Here is a 21,398-nt window from a genome sequence, read left to right as displayed (position 1 = left end):
GAGCAAGCGCATAAAAAGAAAAATGGCACTGTGACACATACCAAACAATTTTTACCTCACTTTGTTATATTACGTGAAATATTTCATTAGTTCTAATATATGTAATTGTATTTTACATTCATTAATTTCATGTTTCAGTAACAATGCTATCATGTATGAAACTTACAGATACTGATATAGGTGTGATGTGAAAAAGATGAAACTCCATGGAATTGTCCAGTGTCAAGAGGTTTTGATGTCAGGGTTTGTGTTGGTTCTTCAGATGTCAGCACTACCAATGAATGCATCACAAGAGATTGAGCAGACAGTTCGAAAACATGGGAGGTTGGTCAGATAAAGTAATGATGCCAAAAAGTTATTCCAAGGCCATGAGAATTTTAAAAAAATAGAAAAATGAGATTTGACTTTTAATGCACAAGTGAACTAAAGAATTAGAAGGAATTGTTGAAAAATTTTGAAAAACCTGCTCAATAGTAGTTGCTCCAATATTAGCTATGTTGTTGCTTGAGTCAGATCTGTTTTTGTAGACTGAGAAAGGCATTCTGGTTGAGACTGTACCATTCTTTATTCTGTCTTTGACCAAGAAACGTGGTTTCTAATACAGTTCCAAAATCTGAAATAGAAAGTCCAGGAAATTGTTTCTATGTGGCGTGCAGCTGTTCTTGAGCAAATTTGTAATTAGTTCATAAAATAATTGAACATTTTGTGTGTGTTTACATGATTGTGGTAAGAAGTTTGCTTTGCAACTACATGGAACCTTGGGCAAGTGTCTTTTACTATAGCCTCAGGCTGACCAAAGCCTTGTGAGTGGATTTGGTAGATAGAAACTGAAAGAAGCCCATCGAGTGTGTGTGAGTCCCACTACCACTTGACAACTTAGCAGTTTAGCAGGAGAGACTGACAGAATAAGTAACAGGCTAAAAAAAAAAAAAGTACTTGGGTTGATTTCTTTGACTAAAATTCTTCAACATGGTGTCTCAACATGGCTTCAGTCTGATAACTGAAACAAATAAAAAATACATATGTATGCTCGCATGCATTGTGTGTGGGTTTGAGTATTAAAGAATTCCACAAATTTCTCTTTAATTAGTATATTAATGTTAAGGTCAGGCAGTGGTAGGGTAAGAGCCCATTCTTTTGTGAACACCTGACTCACATTTATATCCAGTGTTGTCATTGATGTTCAAAATTATAACATTTTTCTCATTCAATAATACACATTCCAAAATGTGGAGACTGTATATATGTAGGATTGTTTGTACTAGTTTTTGTTATAAATGTAACAGTGTATATATTAGTATTAATCGTGAGGAGACCCTTGACTAATTTGGCATTGTAGTATACTGTCAAATGGTTACCTCACAGATGACTGTAGGGTTGTCTAGCTCAAAAATTCCAATGGCATTCTCTGCACTCCTAGTTCAGGTCATGCTGATGTCAACTTTGCCTTCCATCTTTTATGGACACTGGTGTGTGTATTTATGTGTCCTTGATATCGTGATAAAATCATCCTACAATCAGTGTCATTAATTTCCAACCATTTCTGAAAACATGTCTGGCCATGGGAAATATTACACTGCTTAGAAACATGTGAGAGTTGGGAGAAAAAGGAAGGGTGTCCGACCATAGAAAAATCTGCCCCAACATACTCCACCTGCCTCATACAAACATAGAAAGGTGGTTGATCAGATGATGAGGATAAAGATTTTACACACACACACACACACACACTCACACTGTGTGTGTGTAGAATATGTATTAAATGCAAATGCTTTGTTTCTACTAGATCTGTGACAGTTTAATACAACCTCTAGAGAATAAGTAACCCTTTAGCATTCAGATGACTCAGTCAGATGTAATGCTTATTTATTGAAATTGCTTTCAATTAATCATGCATTATCTTGTACATTTGAGATGGACAAATCTATATGTATCCATGTGTGTGTGTAGAGCTTGAAGAGTTATGGATTGTTCCGGCTGGCTATTTATAACAATTCTTCAGAGAACACTTACATGCCTGTTCACTTACTAGGCAAAGAAGCATGACAGTGTTAAAAAATCTACTTCCCAACTGCACAGTTGTGAGTTCAGTCCCACTGTATGGCACCTTGAGCAGCTGTCTTATACCACTGTTCGAAGTTAACTAAAGCTTTTAAGTGGATTTTGTAGATGGAAACTAAAAGAAGCCAATTGTTTGGTGCATATGTGTATGAAATCTTATGTTTCATATTCTGGTTGAAAACATTTTGTACACTAACTATTCTCTGAGATTTTATTTGATATATTAATCTTATGAAGGTAAAACTCTGTTCATAATTTTGACTAAGATGGTGACAGCACTGTCTACACACACATATTGTTATTGAGTGACCTGCAGCCCCTATGCAGTAGCTCAACATTCTAAATATAGCTGCCAAATTTCCTTTGGAAAGAAAAAGAGAATCCATTAGACAATGTCATCTTAGATACACTATGTCTGAATTAAAAAAAAAGAAGAAAAAGATGGTCTTGTCTAGAATGCCTCTGATTATATATCTATTGTAACAGATCTGACCTGCATTAGAGTCCAGGTGATGAATTTTGGTGGAACCTGTCATCAAATATTTCTGTCAGGTTGTTAGTCTATTGCAGGTAATGTTTTTTGCACAAATAATTGCAAGTTTATACTGTCAGACAAATAGTACCACTTGCCAATTTTTACTGTTCTTCGGTAGATTACAGCAGTGAATTATTATACTTGCCTGCAACATCTAAATGGTGGTTTCTGTTTTTAAGAGTTAAGTATCTAGGCCACCGACATAGACTAGTGTCAAGGATAAATGAAGTAAGCAGACTCACTTGTCTGCTTACTTAGATTATTTTCTCATCACCACCACATGGTACTGTGGTCTAGACACATGTTTGTTGCTGTTGTTGGCTATGTCACTACATGTTGATTTTCAAACATATGGTTCGCTGTTGCCTACATGGCCACATGTTGCTGCTCTTAAAACACAAGTTTATTTTTGTGATTGTTGGCTACATGTTGCTACATGGATACAAGTTGTTCTGCATTGCAGTGGAAACCTATGTATTTTATTTTAGTTTAATCATGATTCTCATGTGAAAAAAGAAAATGCTCTTCTCAAATTGTTGTTGAACCCCAGGTTAAACTCAATTGAACAGACCTATGGTCAAAGGATTTTAATCGTGACTACCTCTACATATCTTTTTAAGAGAATGTCTCAGAGTACAATGTGGTAAGGTGTAATTTGAGGGAGATTTTGTTGCTATTTCTAGCCAATTGAGCTGCTATGTAGAAGCTTTTTCGTTACCTCATTAATCTATTCTCACTGAAGTCAACAGCATAATTTTCTTCATTCTCTCCACCTCTCCTTCCCCTCTCTCTTTCTCTCTGAAAAAAACCCAAAAACAAAAGAAAGAAAGAAACAGTTCTTTATTGTATTTAATCTAAACCAACATTGTACTTTAAGAAAATAGCTCAGCTTTTGTGATTGTTATCTCGTTTTTGTGGCTCCTGTTCATCCATTTTTCAAATTGTCTTTAGATAGGAGTCTCTCGTGTGGAAAGAATTATTGCGCATACACGTGTTTGCCTATACATGTGTGTGTGTATTTATATGTAGATGTATGTATGTTTATATTTGCTTCACATATACACACGCATAAACTCTTTGATGCTAAGGAAGAACTAGAAAGAAGTGAGGTAGAAAAAGTCTGTTTCACTACTTTGATAAACTCAACATTCTGATTTCTTTAGAATTTTCTGCACCATTTTATTTCCTTTGTACCTGTTTATCTTGGGTATTTTGGAGCTTTTCAGCTACCAAAGAACTTGTTCTTTGCTCTATAGTTTGAGCATTATGATGCCATATACATTGTGTAGGTTTTTTTTTTGTTTTTTTTTTTACTTGAATAAGGTATCTTTATACTTTTAATACATCGGTTACCAGTTTACTTCTTTAGGAAAAGCGAAAAAAAAAAAAAAAATTAAATAAGAAATTCTCAAGTGTTGTAAAAGATATTTTCAAGAAGAAAGGAAATTGTAAATTCTAATCTTTTTTCTTCTGTACTCAAAAATTAATATTGTTTTTTAAGATTAGCATTACGCCATTGATACTTGGGAAAGAGGTATATTTGATTGAGTTGAGTGCTTGTCTATATAATTGTCTATATAATTGTCTAGTGCTTGTCTATATAATTTAATACTGCATCTGCTTTTCATGCATTTCTTGCCTGGCATAATTGTTAGAAATCATTATTAGCTTGAGCCTATGAAGGAAACCTCTGTGTAGCTGTTCAGCCTGGCTGAAATTGCAGCCAAAGCTCCCTCAACGCACACCTATATCTGTGCATAGATATTGTACCTAAGTAACTAAATCTTCCTTTCTTCAGGTACAATGTTTATTTATTTTAATATAATCATTGCATATTTTGATTCAGTTTTTATATATATACCCACAGACTACATATCTAGCAGTTCCACCTCTCATTGTCATCCATTTGATCTTATTCCTAGATGTATACATAGTCTGAGACTGGATTAGAACTTGGAATCTTTATTTCTTAACTAAAAAGCCTAACAGATAGCAACATTATTAACCTTTCTTTAGAACTAAAGGTTCCTCAGTGAAATCCAGTCAAAGACTATGTAGACATACCCATGGCTGTGTACCCCTGATAACAAGATCAAACTGATTGAAATGTAGAGAAGATGTAAATATTAAAATAGTTTTTGTGTCCAAAGATGAAGTTAATCAATAGTCTGAAAAAATTATAATTTCATTAGCAAACGGATCATCTCTGATATTTAAATCTTTGTCTTAATTTCACAAATTATATCTTAAATTTCTTAAGGTATAGCATGAAAATAACATTTTAATTCAGACTGTTTCCTTGTAAATAAATCAATAATCTTCATTGTTATTGCAGTTTTAGAACATGTCTTTGATTTCATCATTATCATTGTTGTTCTTATTGATATTCCTATTGCTATTGTAGCTTCTATCTTCATTAGCAATTTTATATTTATTATACTTGCTCAAAACATTTTGGAGTGACTTGGTTTGAATTTTAATTTCTGCTGCTTATTGTACGATTTCTGTGTATGCTTTGGGTGTGTGCATTATTTTCATTTCATTTTCCATTTCCTATTGAATTGAAAATATTTTATTTGTGTAATATTTCATAATATTATATTTTGCTTAGGGGCAGCAAGTTGGCAGAATCGTTAGCACACCAGGCAAAATGCTGAGTGTCATTTTGTCTGTCTTTATGTCCTGAGTTCAAATTGCATCAAAGTTGACTTTGCCTTTCACCCTTTCTGGCTCAATAAAATAAGTACCAGCTGAGTACTGAGGTTGATGTAATCAACTTATCCCCTCCCCCTAACTTGCTGGCCTTGTGCCAAAATTTGAAACCAATATTATATTTTGTTTGTGTGTAGTACCTCAGTACTATATTTTGTATGTGTGTGTGCGTGTATATACAATACGTATATATATATGCATATATATATATATATATATATATATGTATGCATATATATATATATATATATATATATATATGTATTCATATGTCTTGATGTTTAGGTTATGTATTTGTCTAGTTTTAATCCTTCCTCCAAAATGAGAAATTATTATTAAGGTGACAAGCTGGCAGAATCGGTAGTATGGTGAGTGAAATGCTTAGTGGTATTTTGTTTGTCTCCTCTGTGTTTAGCCCCTTGTGGGTAGTAAAGAAATAGATATTTTGTTTGTCCTTATGTTCTGAGCTCAAATTCTACCGAGGTTGACTTTGCCTTTCGTCCTTTCAAGGTTGATAAATTAAGTACAAGTGAAACACTGGGGTCGATGCAATCAACTAACCTGTCTCTTTCCCTCAAAATTGCTGGTTTGTGCCAAAATTAGAAAGCATTGTTATTATTGAGTTCAAATTCCATGGAAACCAACTTTCATCCTTTTGGCGCGAGGGGTGATAAAATAAGTACCAGTTGAAGACTGGGGTCAATATAATTGACTAGCCTCCTCCTCCAAAATTTCAAATTTTGTGCCTGTAGTAGAAAGGATATTATTATTATTATTATTATTATTATTGAGTGAGAGAGCAGTGCATGCCATCAAAGTGACATTGGGGCAAAATATATGAAGCCCATTATACCCATCATGACTACCCATCTGATAAGGGTACATCAGGCACATGCATCACAACCATATGCGCATGACATGGTGATCTCATATCAAGATAAACAGCGCATGACCTTGCAGGTGGGGCCCAGTTAGAATTTTCTTCTGGTCAAGTAGGCCATCCTACTCAAAAGGTCCTTGAATAAGGGTTGTTTAAGGATGATGAATGAAACACCCATGTTTCCAGAGGTTAATTATTCAAACCCCAAAGAATCCCTCTCAACACATGGCTATGATGCTCCCCCACTACTTCTGCTCATAATCAGAGATACACATATCGTCAGTCACCAAGGGACATGCTCAAACAACTGACAAGCAAATCTGTGGTACTGAGCAGGATATTTGCTGTAGCTCATCTTTTATAAGACAAAACTGTACATGATAACACAATGAAGCTCAGAAGCCATGAGAGTCACTGCCTGATATTATTATTATTATATTATTATTATTATTATCATTATAGATGTCACACAGTATACAATACTGTGAGGTTGTTGATTGAAGTTATTGTACCTACCAGGGGTTTGTACTGTTTGCCAAGTCACAACAAGGACCTCAGACAGACAGAATACTTTATGCAATATGTGTGCAGTTCCAAGGAATGCTGACTTTTGCAATACATCTAGATTGTAGGGTATCTCTAAGGACTTCAGATGTTTTTTCAGGTTGGGTGGTATTGAACCCAGTGCTCTGATGACAACAGGGATAACTTTTATGTTTGACTGCCGTAGCTGCCACATCTTAGCAATCTCAATTCTCAGGTCTCCATATTTGTCAGCCTTTTCTCTTTCTTTCATGATGATAAGTTGATCTCCTGGCACCGCTACGTCGATTATTAGGCACTCTTGTTTGTCCCTCCTAAAGGTTACTCTATCTGGCCTTCAGTGCTCTAATACTTTGTCTGTCTGGAAATCAAAGTCCCAGAGGATTTTTGCCTTCTCCTTTTCGTCCATTACCTTTTCTGGTGTATGTTGGTACCAAGCACCTGTAACCTCATATCCATACTTATGGCATAGTAGCCAATGGAGGTTTTGGACTACCTTGTTCGTGTCTACGCTTTTACCCTTTCTGCGCAAGACTTTCACAAGCACTAACAATGTGAGTCTCACTTTCAACCCTCTTCCCACACATTCTGCAGATGTCCAATGCACTTGAATGGTATATATTCTTTTTCACTGAGTTGGTATTCAATTCCTGGGCTGCATTGATTAGGCTTTCAGGATTCTGGCCACGATAAAAGGATTATTCAATAACAATCAAAAGAAATTATTATATTTTATTACTGAAAACAGAGTGATAGAAACAGCAGAGCACCATAAACTATCTTTAAAAAATTATTGAAGTTAAGTCCTGCCGAGGTCAACTTTAGTGGATTTGATAAAATAAATTCTAGTTAAAACAGTAATCTAGTAACACAGTAATCTGGTTACTATAGCAACTTGTTTAATTTTACCTATGTTAAAACACACTAAATATAAACAATAAAATGAAAGATCTTTTGTGCCACTAACATATTAATATTTGATTGGCTATCAACTATTTAGAAGCCATTAATGTAATGTCATTAAAAGAGAGCAGGGCAGAGCTTGACCACTGAATGACCCCAAACACAAAGAACTATTTTTAGATGAAATCATTGATAATTGTATTAAATAGGATGACATTATCCAGATGGTGTTGGCTGGGGACCCTTGTGTGTGTGAGGTAGGGTGGTGGAGGTGGGGTGGGTAGTGTGTCAACAAAACAAGCAGAATTCTTGCTCTTATCTGGAAGATTAACAAAGGTTTAGGCTTGGAGATGATCTATACTGTTTGATTTATACTCATTAAGCAGATGGTGGTGTTTTAATCATGTCTCTATGAATAATTATTTTATGTACTTTATGAAATTATATTGTTAAATATTTCAATATAGCCCCAAATTAATATAGTTGTATATTTTATATGAAACAGACATAAAAGCAAAGAAGAGACTATATTTTCAATGTCTCATCATTGAACAGATAGATGGCCCTTAACACATTATCTGTTGTTTTGTCATTTCAAATTATATTAGAAATATAATTGAGTTAGTATTTATTACCTTATCATCTCAGCTTAAATAATGCTTCATATCTCACCAAGATTTTTAATCAATTTCACCAATATTTCAAACAACACATAAATGCAGATGGTTAAAAAAAATTCAACTTCGTTTCTCTCTCTTTCTTTCTTTGTTTCTCTCTCTCTTTCTCTCTTTGTTTCTCTCTCTCTTTCTTTCTTTGTTTCTCTCTCTTTCTTTCTTTGTTTCTCTCTCTCTTTCTTTCTTTGTTTCTCTCTCTCTTTCTTTCTTTGTTTCTCTCTCTCTTTCTTTCTTTGTTTCTCTCTCTCTTTCTTTCTTTGTTTCTCTCCCTCTTTCTTTCTTTGTTTCTCTCTCTCTTTCTTTCTTCCTTTCTTTCTTTCTTTGTTTCTCTCTCTCTTTCTTTCTTCCTTTCTTTCTTTCTCTCTTTCTTTCTTTCTTTCTCTCTCTCTTTCTCTCTCTTTCTTTCTTTCTTTGTTTCTCTCTTTCTTTCTTTGTTTCTCTCTCTTTGTTTTTTACATTCAAAATAAAAGCACAAGTTTAATTCTTTTCCTTAAGACTCTGTGATTTGGCAATCAGTATTTTAACCAACAGTATGTATGTGGTCCATTGAAGAAAATATCTTACAAACTACAGAATTTTCTCAAGAAAGCCAAGAGAAAAGGATGTTTTATAAACACATTATATTAGTATATGAAGTTTAAATTTTTTTAGTTACATGGAAATTATTTTAAAAATCTGCCAGTCAAAGCGAAAAGATCTGAAGAGAAAATGCTGCTCAAGGACTCAGCTGGTACTCCTTTTCAGCTGGGTAGACATGGAATGAAGTGCCTTTCTCAAGGTCACATCATGTAACCTGGACCAAGCACTGAATCCATAACCTTATGATTCTCAGGCCAACAACCTAACCACAAGGCCACCACCTTCCACAAGGGAATTATAGATCGATCTAGTTGATGTGGACCTTAAAAAATTGGAAGCAGACTCTCCAACCAAGTGTTTTCAATTTGTTGAAAGAATAAGCCAGTATATGTGATGGGAATATGTGGCTGCTACAGGGACATCAAGAATTTCTGATGGCTAAAGTTTGTTACAGAATACAGTTCTATATTTAAGAGATGAGGAATTATGTACATTATTTACATTTGATGAATATTTGTCCTCATCTTGTTTGTTGTTAACACAACATTTCAGCTGATATATCCTCCAGCCTTCATCAGGTGTCTTGGGGAAATTTCAAACCTGGGTTCTCATTCCTAAGGTATTTTTCGATATTATTATTGTTATATTATTATTATTATTATTATTATCATTATTCAGTTCACTGCCTGGAATCGAACTCGGAATCTTGGGGTTAGTAGCCTGCGCTCTTAACCACTATGCCATTATTAATAATAACAATAATAACATCGAAAAATGCCTTAGGAATGAGAACCCAGGTTTGAAATTTCCCCAAGACACCTGATGAAGGCTGGAGGGTATATCAGCTGAAACATTGAGTTAACAACAAACAAGATGAGGACAAATATCCCTCGAATGTGAATATGCAAATAATGTAAATTTGTTACAGAAATAGAATTCTTTTGTAGTCAACATTTATGATTTTATGCTCAGTATTTAGACAAATAAACCAAGCATATGACAACTATTCTCAAGGCTGTATGCTATCATTATTTTACAGTTATTATAGACTATTAACAAAGTAAAATTGTTAATTGCTTTGAATGTGTTCCACATCAACCCACACAGGAACCAAATAGGACAACCACAACAATAACAAATGAAGAATTAGTATGTTATGCTGGATAGACGTTTCATATTTATTTTAGCAAATACATTCAACCATACTATATGAAAAATTAAAAATGATAGTTTGTCAAAGAACAACTATAAATAGTTTCTGTCTGAAATGCTTACCCTAGATTTAATCATTTTTATCATTAATGTTAAGACAGTATTTTTTTTCTCCTTCACTAAAAACAATAAACTCAGGAATTTACTTTTAAATTAAGAAATAATAATCTGACTATCTTAATGTTAGTTTGGAATATGACAAAGATAAGACTTGTATCAGAAGAAACAGACTTAATTTCAGCTTGGGGTTGTTTTATGCCAAATTCAATTAATATTATTACAGACCTTTTCATGCAGTAATTACAATAGACTTTACATTTAGAATTACAACACTGCTAAACAGATTATTAGTGACAAAAAACTTGTCAAGCTTAAACTTTGATAAATGTTTTTACTAATAAGCAGCCGACTAGCACCATAGACATATCAAACCCTCCTTTGGGGTGTAGATATAAATAAATGGGGTTGCTGGTGTGTATTGTGTCATTTTAATTGGTGCAAGTTTTGGGGTGTGTTTTTCTGTTTATATGAAAGCAGAGAAGGATACAGACTTTGAGAGGGATGGGGTTCTTGATAGTGGTGGAGGGGAGGGTTCTTAACCATATGTTTAGGACAGAGTTGAGGAGAGAAAGGTATAGGGCTATAAGAAAGGGAGACAAGTGTCTTATTAGTCTGGAATAAACACCCACAGCCATTTTAGTCTTTCTTTACAGGAGTGTAAAGGGGTTAGAGTTTATTGTTTTAGTTTTTTTTTGATGTTGGAAGGAAAGGATAATAAGAAGGGATTTCTAGAGATGGGAAGAGGGTGTGATCTGAGAGAGACTAGGGGGAGGGGAAAAACACAGTGGGAATGATGTAAGGAAGAAGGACAAATGAATTAAATTTAGTTGAAATACAGTTAGCAGGTCTAGTGGAATGGGAGGCATTGCCATAGAAGAGGAACTGATTGAAAGATCTTCTTGGAGACAAACAAATTTTTCTTGGATGTTAGAATAATGTGTAGTGAGAGGGGGAGGAGAGAGAAAGAAAGAGAGAGAGAGAGAGTGTGTGTGTGTGTCCCCTATTCTAAGTATACATTTAATTATCTAGCAAAGTTAATTGGTAAAGGTCCAGCATTTATTCAAGGTTAAATCAGATTCACTAGGAAGCATTTGAAGGGTATATGTGTATGTGTGTGTAATTTTATATTCTTTAAAATCATTATTGCTAATGTTGAAGTAAAACTCAATTTGCATATATTTGCATGTTAGTTCTCGATTATTGCAGTACCTGATAAAGTTGAGTTTGTTATGACTCATTAAAACATTAGCTGGAAACAATTGTTCAATGCAATATCTTATACCTTGTGACACACTGACATAGTGTACAGAACAATCACCTGAAATTTAACTTAATCAACAGTTGGTTATACTAACACAGTTATGCAGTAAAGCAGTCAACCAACAATTTCACTCCAGGGCAAAAACCAGGTAACAACAAGAAGCTGAATAACTAAAATTACTTTGTATTTCCATGAGACTACACACATAAAGAGAAACTAGAGGAAAATTCATTCAACCATAGATATTAATATTCATAAGGTCATTTGATAAAAGGTATAGCCAAAAGAAATTATTTCTCATTTAGACCAAATGATTCTACCTCTATAAACTTACTCAACCAGACAAAATTGCTCCCATTTTTAAAATAGAAGTTCCCTTTAACCAGGTCAATCCCATTCTTCCAAAGCATTGCTAATCTTATTACTAAAGTTCCACAATCTCGTTGACATTAACTTATCATTGTAAGATGACTTACAACTTCTGTTTGTTTAGGTATACTTTGAATACAATCAAAGTCACAGAGGTACAAAGATTCCCTCTGGAAAAATATCTAACTTGTCAGTGTAATTAGTTGTGTTTTATAACAGACATGAAAACCATTAATAATCAATAATTCACTGAAATTAAAACTGCTATAATTAACATTTGTGTTTAATTAATATTTGTTTCTTATCCCATTATATCCATTGGATAGACCAACTCAGAGCTTGAAGTGGCAGGCAAAACTTCTCCAGCAATTATCTCCTGTCTTGTAACCCAAAGGAATTTGAGAGTTAATGTTTAACTGATTTGATTTCATAGTATGAAAACATCATCATCATCATTTAACATCATTGTCTATGTTGGCATGGGTTGGACAGTTTGACCAGGGCTAGCAACCTGGGAGGCTGCACCAGACTCTAGTCTGTCTTGGCATGGTTTCTACAGCTGGATGCCCTTCCTAATGCCAATCACTCCGAGAGTGTAATGGATGCTTTTATGTGCCACCGGTATGGGTGCCATTTGCATGAAACCGGTATCTGCCACAACTGCAGTTTTACTCCAAGTCTTTCCTTCTAATCGCTCCAACCAGTAATGTTAGCTTTTGGGAATTCCCTTCCTACAGGAGTCAATTTGCAGATGGTCTTAGAGAAGCTATGAAGGTCATAGTCATTGCTCTTACTCCTGACCATGCACATATAAAACATACATTTTGCAGTGGCATAGCTAGAGTGAGTCCTGCCTGGGGCAGCTCATGAGCTTCCCATTCTCGCCCCCACCCCCATTAAGGCTTAAACAACAAACCCTATGTGCAGCCATTACCCACCATAAAATGCTGCCCAGGGCAGAACACCGTGCCAAGCTTCTGAGCTTTTGGCCAGCATCGATCTAAGCTGACATATCAGCACCACCTGTGTGCACACATGCAATACAAATAATAATACCATAGGAGATATATATGTGTGTCTTGTCACATAGACAAGTGACTCAGAGCTGAAGTGGCAGGCAAAATCTGTCTGTAAAATACTGGAAATCTATAAACTATTACCAGTTAACATTCAATTCCAGACACGTTTTAAACAAATGACATTCTTTGATGTGTTTAATTAACATTTGTTTCTTATGTCATTATATCCATTGACTAGACCAACTTTTGTTGAAATCTCACACATTGGCTGCCATTAGGTTCTATCAATGATGGTTGTAACATTTTTAGCTGAAGACAGATGTAACTATACAAGGAGAATTTCTGTATTTTCCCAACACTGATCAATACAATATGTTGCTGCAATACAAAATAAACACACACACACACACACACACACACACACTACTACTACTACTACTACTTGATAATGACAACAACAACAAAAACATGTCGAAACAGAAAATAATAAATCAGTTACAAAATTATTACAAATAAATATTGGTTTCAAATTCTGGCACAATGCCAGCAGTTTCAAGAGAAGGTTTGAGTTGATTTTCATTGACTCCCACTGATCAACTGGTACTTATTTTATTGACTCTAAAAGGATGAAAGGCAAAGTCTACCTCAACAGAATTTGAACTCAGAACATACAGATGGACAAAATGCCACTAAGCATTTTGCCCAGTATGCTAATAATGGTTCTGCCAGCTTGCTGCCTAATTAAGAATATTAATAAAATTATGTTACAAAAACTTTCTTCATAAGAAATCTTTATTTCTTTATTAATATCTATTTTTAATAAGTTTACAACAGATTTATTATTTGTTAGAGAAGAGCATCATCATCATCATCATCATCTTCATTATACAATGACGATCTATAATGAATAATAAATCAGTAGTAAACTTATTAAGAATGAATATTAATTAATCAAATGTCCTGCGCCGTGAGGATGAAAGACTTGAGGTATTTCGTGTTGCAAGACAGTGTGTGAGAGAGAATCGAGATGTGGTAGGAGAGAAATGTGTTCGCATGGAGGATGGTTCACTTGCGTTAAATGAGGATGCAAAGAGAGAAGCTTGGAGACGCCACTATGAAAGGTTGCTGAATGAGGAAAATGAATGGGATAAAGAGAGTCTGCCGAATGTTGACCCAACAGAGGGACCAGCTATCCGAGTTGATAGTTCCGTGGTAGCTAAGGCAATTAGAAGCATGAAGACAGGGAAAGCCCCAGGCCCATCAGGAATTACTGCAGAGATGCTCAAAATATCTGGTAGTGTCGGCTATAGCATAGTCACCCGTATAGTTAACCAGGTGATACACGAAGGAGTCATACCCATGACTGGTGTAGCAGCATAATAGTCAACTGCTACAAAGGTAAAGGCGATGCCCTAGATACAAATAACTACAGGGGCATCAAGCTGTTGGATCAGGTAATGAAGGTTACGGAGAGGGTTATAGCCCAGTTATTAATAGAGAGAGAGTTAGCTTAGATGATATGCAGTTTGGGTTCGTGCCAGGGAAAAGTACTACTGATGCTATATTCCTGGTAAGACAGCTGCAGGAGAAATACCTAGCCAAAGGTAAGCCCTTGTACCTGGCTTTTGTTGACTTAGAGAAAGCCTTTGACAGGGTCCCCCGATCCCTTATCTGGTGGTCAATGAGGAAACTAGGGATAGATGAATGGTTAGTGAGAGCTGTGCGAGCCATGTACAGAGACGCAGCTAGTAAGGTGAGGGTTGGCAACGAGTACAGTGAAGAATTCCGGGTAGAGGTTGGGGCCACCAAGGTTCAGTCCTCAGCCCCCTCCTATTTATCATAGTCCTCCAGGCAATAACGGAAGAATTAAGACAGGATGCCCCTGGGAGCTCCTATATGCTGATGACCTTGCTCTAATTGCTGAGTCACTATCAGAACTGGAGGAGAAGTTTCAGGTGTGGAAACAAGGATTAGAATCGAAGGGCCTTAGAATCAACCTAGCCAAAACCAAAGTCCTAATAGTAGGAAGGTGGACCAACCACAAACGACTTCAGGTAGATGGCCCTGCTCGATCTGTAAAAAAGGTGTAGGTAGAAACTCTATAAGGTGCACCAAGTGTAAGCTATGGACACATAAGAGGTGTGCAGCAATGTCAAAGGAAGGCTAACTAAGAAAATAGTTTTTGTCTGTGGCAGATGCTCAGGGAAATAAACACTGGAAATGTGCAGAGTCCAACTTCTACCACGTTCCAGGGAGACAAACTAGAAGTAGTTGATAGCTTCCGCTACCTAGGGACCAAGTCAGTAGCGGGGGTGGGTGTGCTGAAAGTGTAACTGCTAGAGTAAGAATAGCCTGGGCAAAGTTTAGAGAGCTCTTACCCTGCTGGTGACAAAAGGTCTCTCGCTAAGAGTAAAAGGCAGACTGTATGATGCGTGTGTACGTACAGCCATGCTACATGGTATTGAAACATGGGCCGTGACAGCTGAGGATATGCGTAAGCTTGCAAGAAATGAAGCCAGTATGCTCCGATGGATGTGTAATGTCAGTGTTCATAATCGTCAGAGTGTAAGTACTTTGAGAGAAAAGTTGAACCTAAGAAGTGTCAGTTGTGGTGTGCAAGAGAGACGGCTGCGCTGGTATGGTCATGTGACGAGAATGGCTGAAGATAGTTGTGTGCAAAAGTGCTACAACCTAGCAGTTGAGGGAACCTGTGGAAGAGGTAGACCCAGGAAAACCTGGGACGAGGTGGTGAAGCACGACCTTCGAACTTTAGGTCTCACCAAGGAAATGACTGAAGACCGAGTCCTATGGAAGTGTGCTGTGCATGAGAGGACCGGCAGGACTAGTCAGGCCATATCCCGTGGCCCCTACCTGGGACGTAGTCGATCCACCTGTGCATACCTTCCTCTTGTGACACTTGTGAAGACCTGCTGAGGCAAGTGAAAATCAATCAAAATAGATGAACATCATGGAATTTGTATCTTTGTGGTACCAGTGCCTGTGGCACACAAGAAAACCACCCGAACGTGGCCGTAGCCAGTACCGCATCGACTGGCCTCCGTGCTGTGGGAACATGGTGGCACATAAAAACACCATCCGAAGACCCGGCAAGACTAGTCAGGTCATAACCCGTGGGCCCTACCTGGGACGTAGTCAGTCCACCTGTACATACCTTCCGACTTGTGAAGACCTGCTGAGGCAAGTGAAAATCAAATCAAATCAAAACAAATCAAAATAGATGAACATCAATGGAATTTGTATCCTTGTGGTACCAGTGCCAGTGGCACACAAGCATCCATCCGAACGTGGCCGTAGTCAGTACCGCTTGTGGTACCAGTGCCGGTGGCACACAAGAATCCATCCGAACGTGGCCGTAGTCAGTAACCGCTTGTGGTACCAGTGCGGTGGCACACAAGAATCCATCCGAACGGGCCGTAGTCAGTACCGCATCACTGGCCATCGTGCTGTGGGCACATAACAAACACCATCCGGTCGTGGCCGTTCGCCAGCCTCATCTAGCACCTGTGTCGGTTGCACATAAAAAGTAGTCAGTACCGCTTGTGGTACCAGTGCCGGGTGGCACCACAGAATCCATCCGAACATGGCCGTAGTCAGTACCGCATCACTGGCCATCGTGCTGTGGGCACATAACAAACACCATCGACGTCGTGGCCATTCGCCAGCATCATCTAGCACCTGTGTCGGTGGCACATAAAAACACCTTCCGAAGACCCGGCAAGACTAGTCAGGCCATAAACCATGGCCCCTACCTGGGACGTAGTCAGTCCACCTGTGCATACCTTCCTCCTTGTGATACTTGTGAAGGCCTGTTGAGGCAAGTGAAAATCAAAGGCCTGTTGAGGCAAGTGAAAATCAAATCAAAATCAAATCAAAACAAATCAAAATAGATGAACATCAATGGAATTGTATCTTTGTGGTACCAGTGCCGGTGGCACACAAGAGAAAACCATCCGAAAGTGGCCGTAGCCAGTACCGCATCGACTGGCCTCCGTTCTGTGGGCACATGACAAACACCATCCGATCGTGGCCGTTCGCAAGCCTCATCTAGCACCTGTGTCGGTGGCACATAAAAACACCATCCGAAGACCCGGCAAGACTAGTCAGGCCATAACCATGGCCCCTACCTGGGACGTAGTCAGTCCACCTGTGCATACCTTCCTTCTTGTGACACTTGTGAAGACCTGTTGAGGCAAGTGAAAATCAAATCAAAACAAATCAAAATAGATGAAGTGACACTTGTGAAGACCTGTTGAGGCAAGTGAAAATCAAATCAAAACAAATCAAAATAGATGAACATCAATGGAATCTGTATCTTTGTGGTACCAGTGCCGGTGGCACACACTTTGTGGTACCAGTGCCGGTGGCACACATGAGAACCATCCGAACGTGGCCGTAGCCAGTTCCGCATCGACCGGCCTCCGTGCTGTGGGCACGTAACAAACACCATCCGATCATGGCGTTCGCCAGCCTCATCTGGCACCTGTGTCGGTGGCACATAAAAAACACCTTCCGAAGACCCGGCAAGACTAGTCAGTCCACTGTGCATACCTTCCTTCCTTCTTGTGACACTTGTGAAGACCGGTTGAGGCAAGTGAAAATCAAATCAAATCAAATCAAAATAGACAAAATAGATGAACATCAATGGAATTTGTATCTTGTGGTACCAGTGCCTGTGGCACACAAGAAATCCATCAGTGCCGTAGTCAGTGCGGTGGGCACATGTCAAACACCATCCGATCGTGGCCGTTCGCCAGCCTCATCTAGCACCTGTGTCGGTGGCACATAAAAACACCATCCGAAGACCCGGCAAGACTAGTCAGCCATAACCATGGCCCCTACCTGGGACGTAGTCAGTCCACCTGTGCATACCTTCCTTCTTGTGACACTTGTGAAGACCTGTTGAGGCAAGTGAAAATCAAATCAAATCAAAACAAATCAAAATAGATGAACATCAATGGAATTTGTATCGTTGTGGTACCAGTGCCGGTGGCACGTGGCACATAAGAAAACCATCCGAACGTGGCCGTAGCCAGTACCGCATCGACTGGCCTCCGTGCTGTGGGCACGTAACAAGCACCATCCGATCGTGGCCGTTTGCCAGCCTCATCTGGCACCTGTGTCGGTGGCACATAAAAACACCATCCGAGCGTGGCCGTCTGCCAGCCTCGTCTGGCACCTGTGTCGGTGGCACATAAAAAACCATCCGAGCGTGGCCGTCTGCCAGCTCGTCTGGCACTGTGTCGGTGGCACATAAAAAACACCATCCGAGCGTGGCCGTCTGCCAGCCTCGTCTGGCACCTGTGTCGGTGGCACATAAAAACACCATCCGAGCGTGGCCGTTTGTCAGCCTCGTCTGGCACCTGTGTCGGTGCACATAAAATCACCCACTACACTCTCGGAGTGGTTGGCGTTAGGAAGGGCATCCAGCTGTAGAAACACTGCCAGATCTTACTGGACTGGTGCAGCTTTCGGGCTCCCCAGACCCCAGTTGAACCGTCCAACCCATGCTAGCATGGAAAGCGGACGTTAAATGATGATGATGATGATGATGACATTATGAAACGGTACCTTTTTTTCATATAAGCTAATAACATTAGCTTAGACAAACATGCAAAAAGCAGATACTCTCTACAGAAATGTATAAATTTTAATCCAATTCTGTGACAACATTTTAACAGTAAAATTAATCATAAAAACCATAAAAGAATTGAAAATATATAGCATTAGAATTGCTCCAGAAGATGACTGGTAGACAATAAACATCTAAAACCTTTAATTCTTCACTCACACTAACATTTAAAGAACAAGCCGACAAAGGGGCCTCTATGAGGACATTTGACCTTCGTTCACTCAATTTGAATTATCCCATTTCAAATGTCCTTTCTTAATGATATTTCTAGTGTGGATCTTGCTATGGTTCTTTGCATCATAGCCTATCAATGTTCAACCCGCTTCATAGTAGCCCACATCTCACTTGCATATAAGCTTATACTCACCACAAATAACTATTCCAACACTATTTTACACAATGTGAAACAAGTTTAGCTTTAATAATGAAAATATGAACACCAGAAACGCCACAGTTAAAAGTGAAACGTAAGTTGATTAAAGACGGCTGTTGTAATATTTTAAAACTACTCCACAGGGACAGATTGAATAAAATATTGTTTTTTAGTTGTTTATTTAGATAGGTGGATTTGTTTTTAATGAAGCAAGTATGGCAAGTGATAAAACGTTCCATTTGTTGCAATAATTTACAAATAAACCAGAGAAAAAATAAACTAAAGCCTATTTAGCAAATTAGAGTTCAACTTGGCAGAACTAAGTCATCTTAATTGGAATCTAGAGTGGGAAGTTATCAGTTTATTATATATTGAGAAGTGAATCGCATACAGAATGTCAGGTCACATAGAGAGAGCTGGGTCAGATAAAGAGTGCCAGATCAGACAGTAAGTTCTGAACCACATACTGGCTGTTGGTTAACATACTGGTTGCCAAATCACAGAGTCTAAGAAAAAGAATTGAACTTGTGCTTTTATTTTGAATGTAAAAAAAAAAGAAAGAGAAAGAAAGAGGAGGGAAGGTTGAAAGGGTGTCTATATATGCTCCCAACTCTGTAGACATCTAAAACAATTATTGAAAGTTTGGTACATGTCACTAGATCAAACTCACCTGAGAGTGATGGCTAAGGTTTTTATGTTTTAATATTTCCCCCACTAAAGGCAATGAGCTGGCAGAATTGTTAGCATGCCAGGCAAAATGCTTAGTGGCATTTTGCCTATCCTTATGCTCTGAGTTCAAATTCAGCTCATGTCCACTTTGCCTTTCATTTTTTCTGGATCAGTAAAATAAATACCAGCTGACTTCTGGTGTCAATGCAATTGACTTACTCTTCTCTCAAAGTTGCTGGCCTTGTACCAAAATTTAAAAGCAATATTTCCTCTACTAAAAGTAGCAAACTAGCAGAATCTTTACAGCGCTGGACAAAATGCTTAATGGCATTTCTTTTGACTTTGTTTTGCCTTTCATCCTTTCAGGGTTGAGAAGCACCATTTGAGATTGGACTAGTCCTACCCCCCTCCCTGAAATTTTTGGCTTTGTACCAAAATTTGAAACCAACCTTTCCCATACTATCTCTCTGTTATATTTCACAGTCCTCATATACTATGGTCAATATAGTTTTAGCCTGGCTTTAACAATGGGAACCAACTGGTGGTCAGTTGGTATAGGTGTCTCAGATCCTGAACAGTGTGTTCTACTCCATTTAAAAAAAAATTCTTTTCATTTATTTTCAAAATTTTACTAAAATTCTGTATTAGATACACTTTCAGTGCAAGAAATTTATAAAGACTTCCTTATAGAAATAAACATTTGAACTGTATGTTCCATTGTTTTGCTTTCAGCGATAATGTGTTTAGGAAAATATAAATACCATCATTGATGATATAAAGTACATTTTTTGCTTCTTAAATTGGAGTGCTTGCACAAGCAAGTAGGTTTAAGCATATATGTTGTATATGTTGTTGAAGCAATTGTTTCTACAGCTGGATGTTGTTTGCTCATAGCAACAACCATTCAGCAAAGAAGAGAAAGAGATTGGTGATATTTTTCCTTGCTAGCTTACTGTCAAATAACAATGTTATGTAAGTTTTGTACAAAATATTTCTTGTGACTGAAAAAAATTATTTTGTCAAAGAACCAGTTACCATGACTGTTTGGGTTACAGTACATGTAATCAAGACAGTTACGGATTCCACAGATGGCTTTCTGCCCCTCTGTCTAAGAATTTTTAACTCTATATGTTGTCAGTTGTTATTTAAAGCTGGAATCACATTTGAGACACGTCATTCATAGAAGACACATTTTTCAGTAATTCTGTTTTCAATAGTTTTCAATAATTCTGTTATGTTTTAAATGTAAAAATACATAGAACAGTGTTTCTCATAGACTTTGTTTTTAGTTCAAATACTGAATATAAAAGTTGAAACTATCTTAATTTTATGAAACAGCAATTTATCTGACCCACCTCCTTTCAATAAACTTGTCCAACACCTTGGAAGAATTATGAGGATGTAAAATCTATTCTGTGATCTTATTAACAAAAGTGGGAGGGGTGTTAAAAATATTTTTAGCTCATAGAGCTCGTTTCCATGGTGCATATATTATCCCCTGGTTGGGACACAAGTCCCTTGCAAGACTACTCATTTTTGCCAGCTGAGTATACTGGAGCAATATGAAATAAAGTGTTTTGCTTAAGAACACAGTGCTTTGTCTAGTCCAGGAATGGAAACCACAATCTTAGGTTCAAGAGTCCAACACCCTAACAACTGAGTCACATGCCTCCACTGGATGGGTGGGTAGGTGGTTGGCATTTGTTAATTTGGGGGTGCCACTGAGTTGGATCTTATTTTCGTTTTAGAAACTGTTTTATATCAATTTTTCCTGGAAGTAGTGTAACTAAAACTTTTATTTTACCATTTGATCATTGTGTACAATACTGTTTTTGTCTTTTTAATGATTTTCTCATCATTACTTTAGCAAGGACAGTAAAGGCTATTTCACTGAGGAG

The 21,398-nt window shown here is 37.6% G+C and overlaps 1 protein-coding gene across 9 annotated transcripts in view; it reads left to right on the top strand.

The window, feature by feature from the left end:
• LOC115217963 (activated Cdc42 kinase-like) overlaps positions 1 to 21,398 on the top strand; it is a 334,743-nt gene that overhangs the window by 16,114 nt on the left and 297,231 nt on the right. The window contains exon 1 of one of the 9 annotated variants that reach the window (XM_036507898.1): positions 11,923 to 11,935. The exons of the other annotated variants lie outside the window; for them this stretch is intronic. The gene's annotated coding sequence lies outside the window, so the exon portion shown is untranslated. Of the gene's footprint in view, positions 1 to 11,922; positions 11,936 to 21,398 lie in introns of those variants that run through there. 9 annotated transcript variants of the gene reach the window in all.

Source organism: Octopus sinensis, linkage group LG12 (genome assembly GCF_006345805.1).
Source record: "Octopus sinensis linkage group LG12, ASM634580v1, whole genome shotgun sequence".
Lineage (NCBI taxonomy): Eukaryota > Metazoa > Mollusca > Cephalopoda > Octopoda > Octopodidae > Octopus > Octopus sinensis.
The sequence above is the reverse complement of the archived record's forward strand: the minus strand, read 5'-3'. Positions and strand labels throughout refer to the sequence as shown.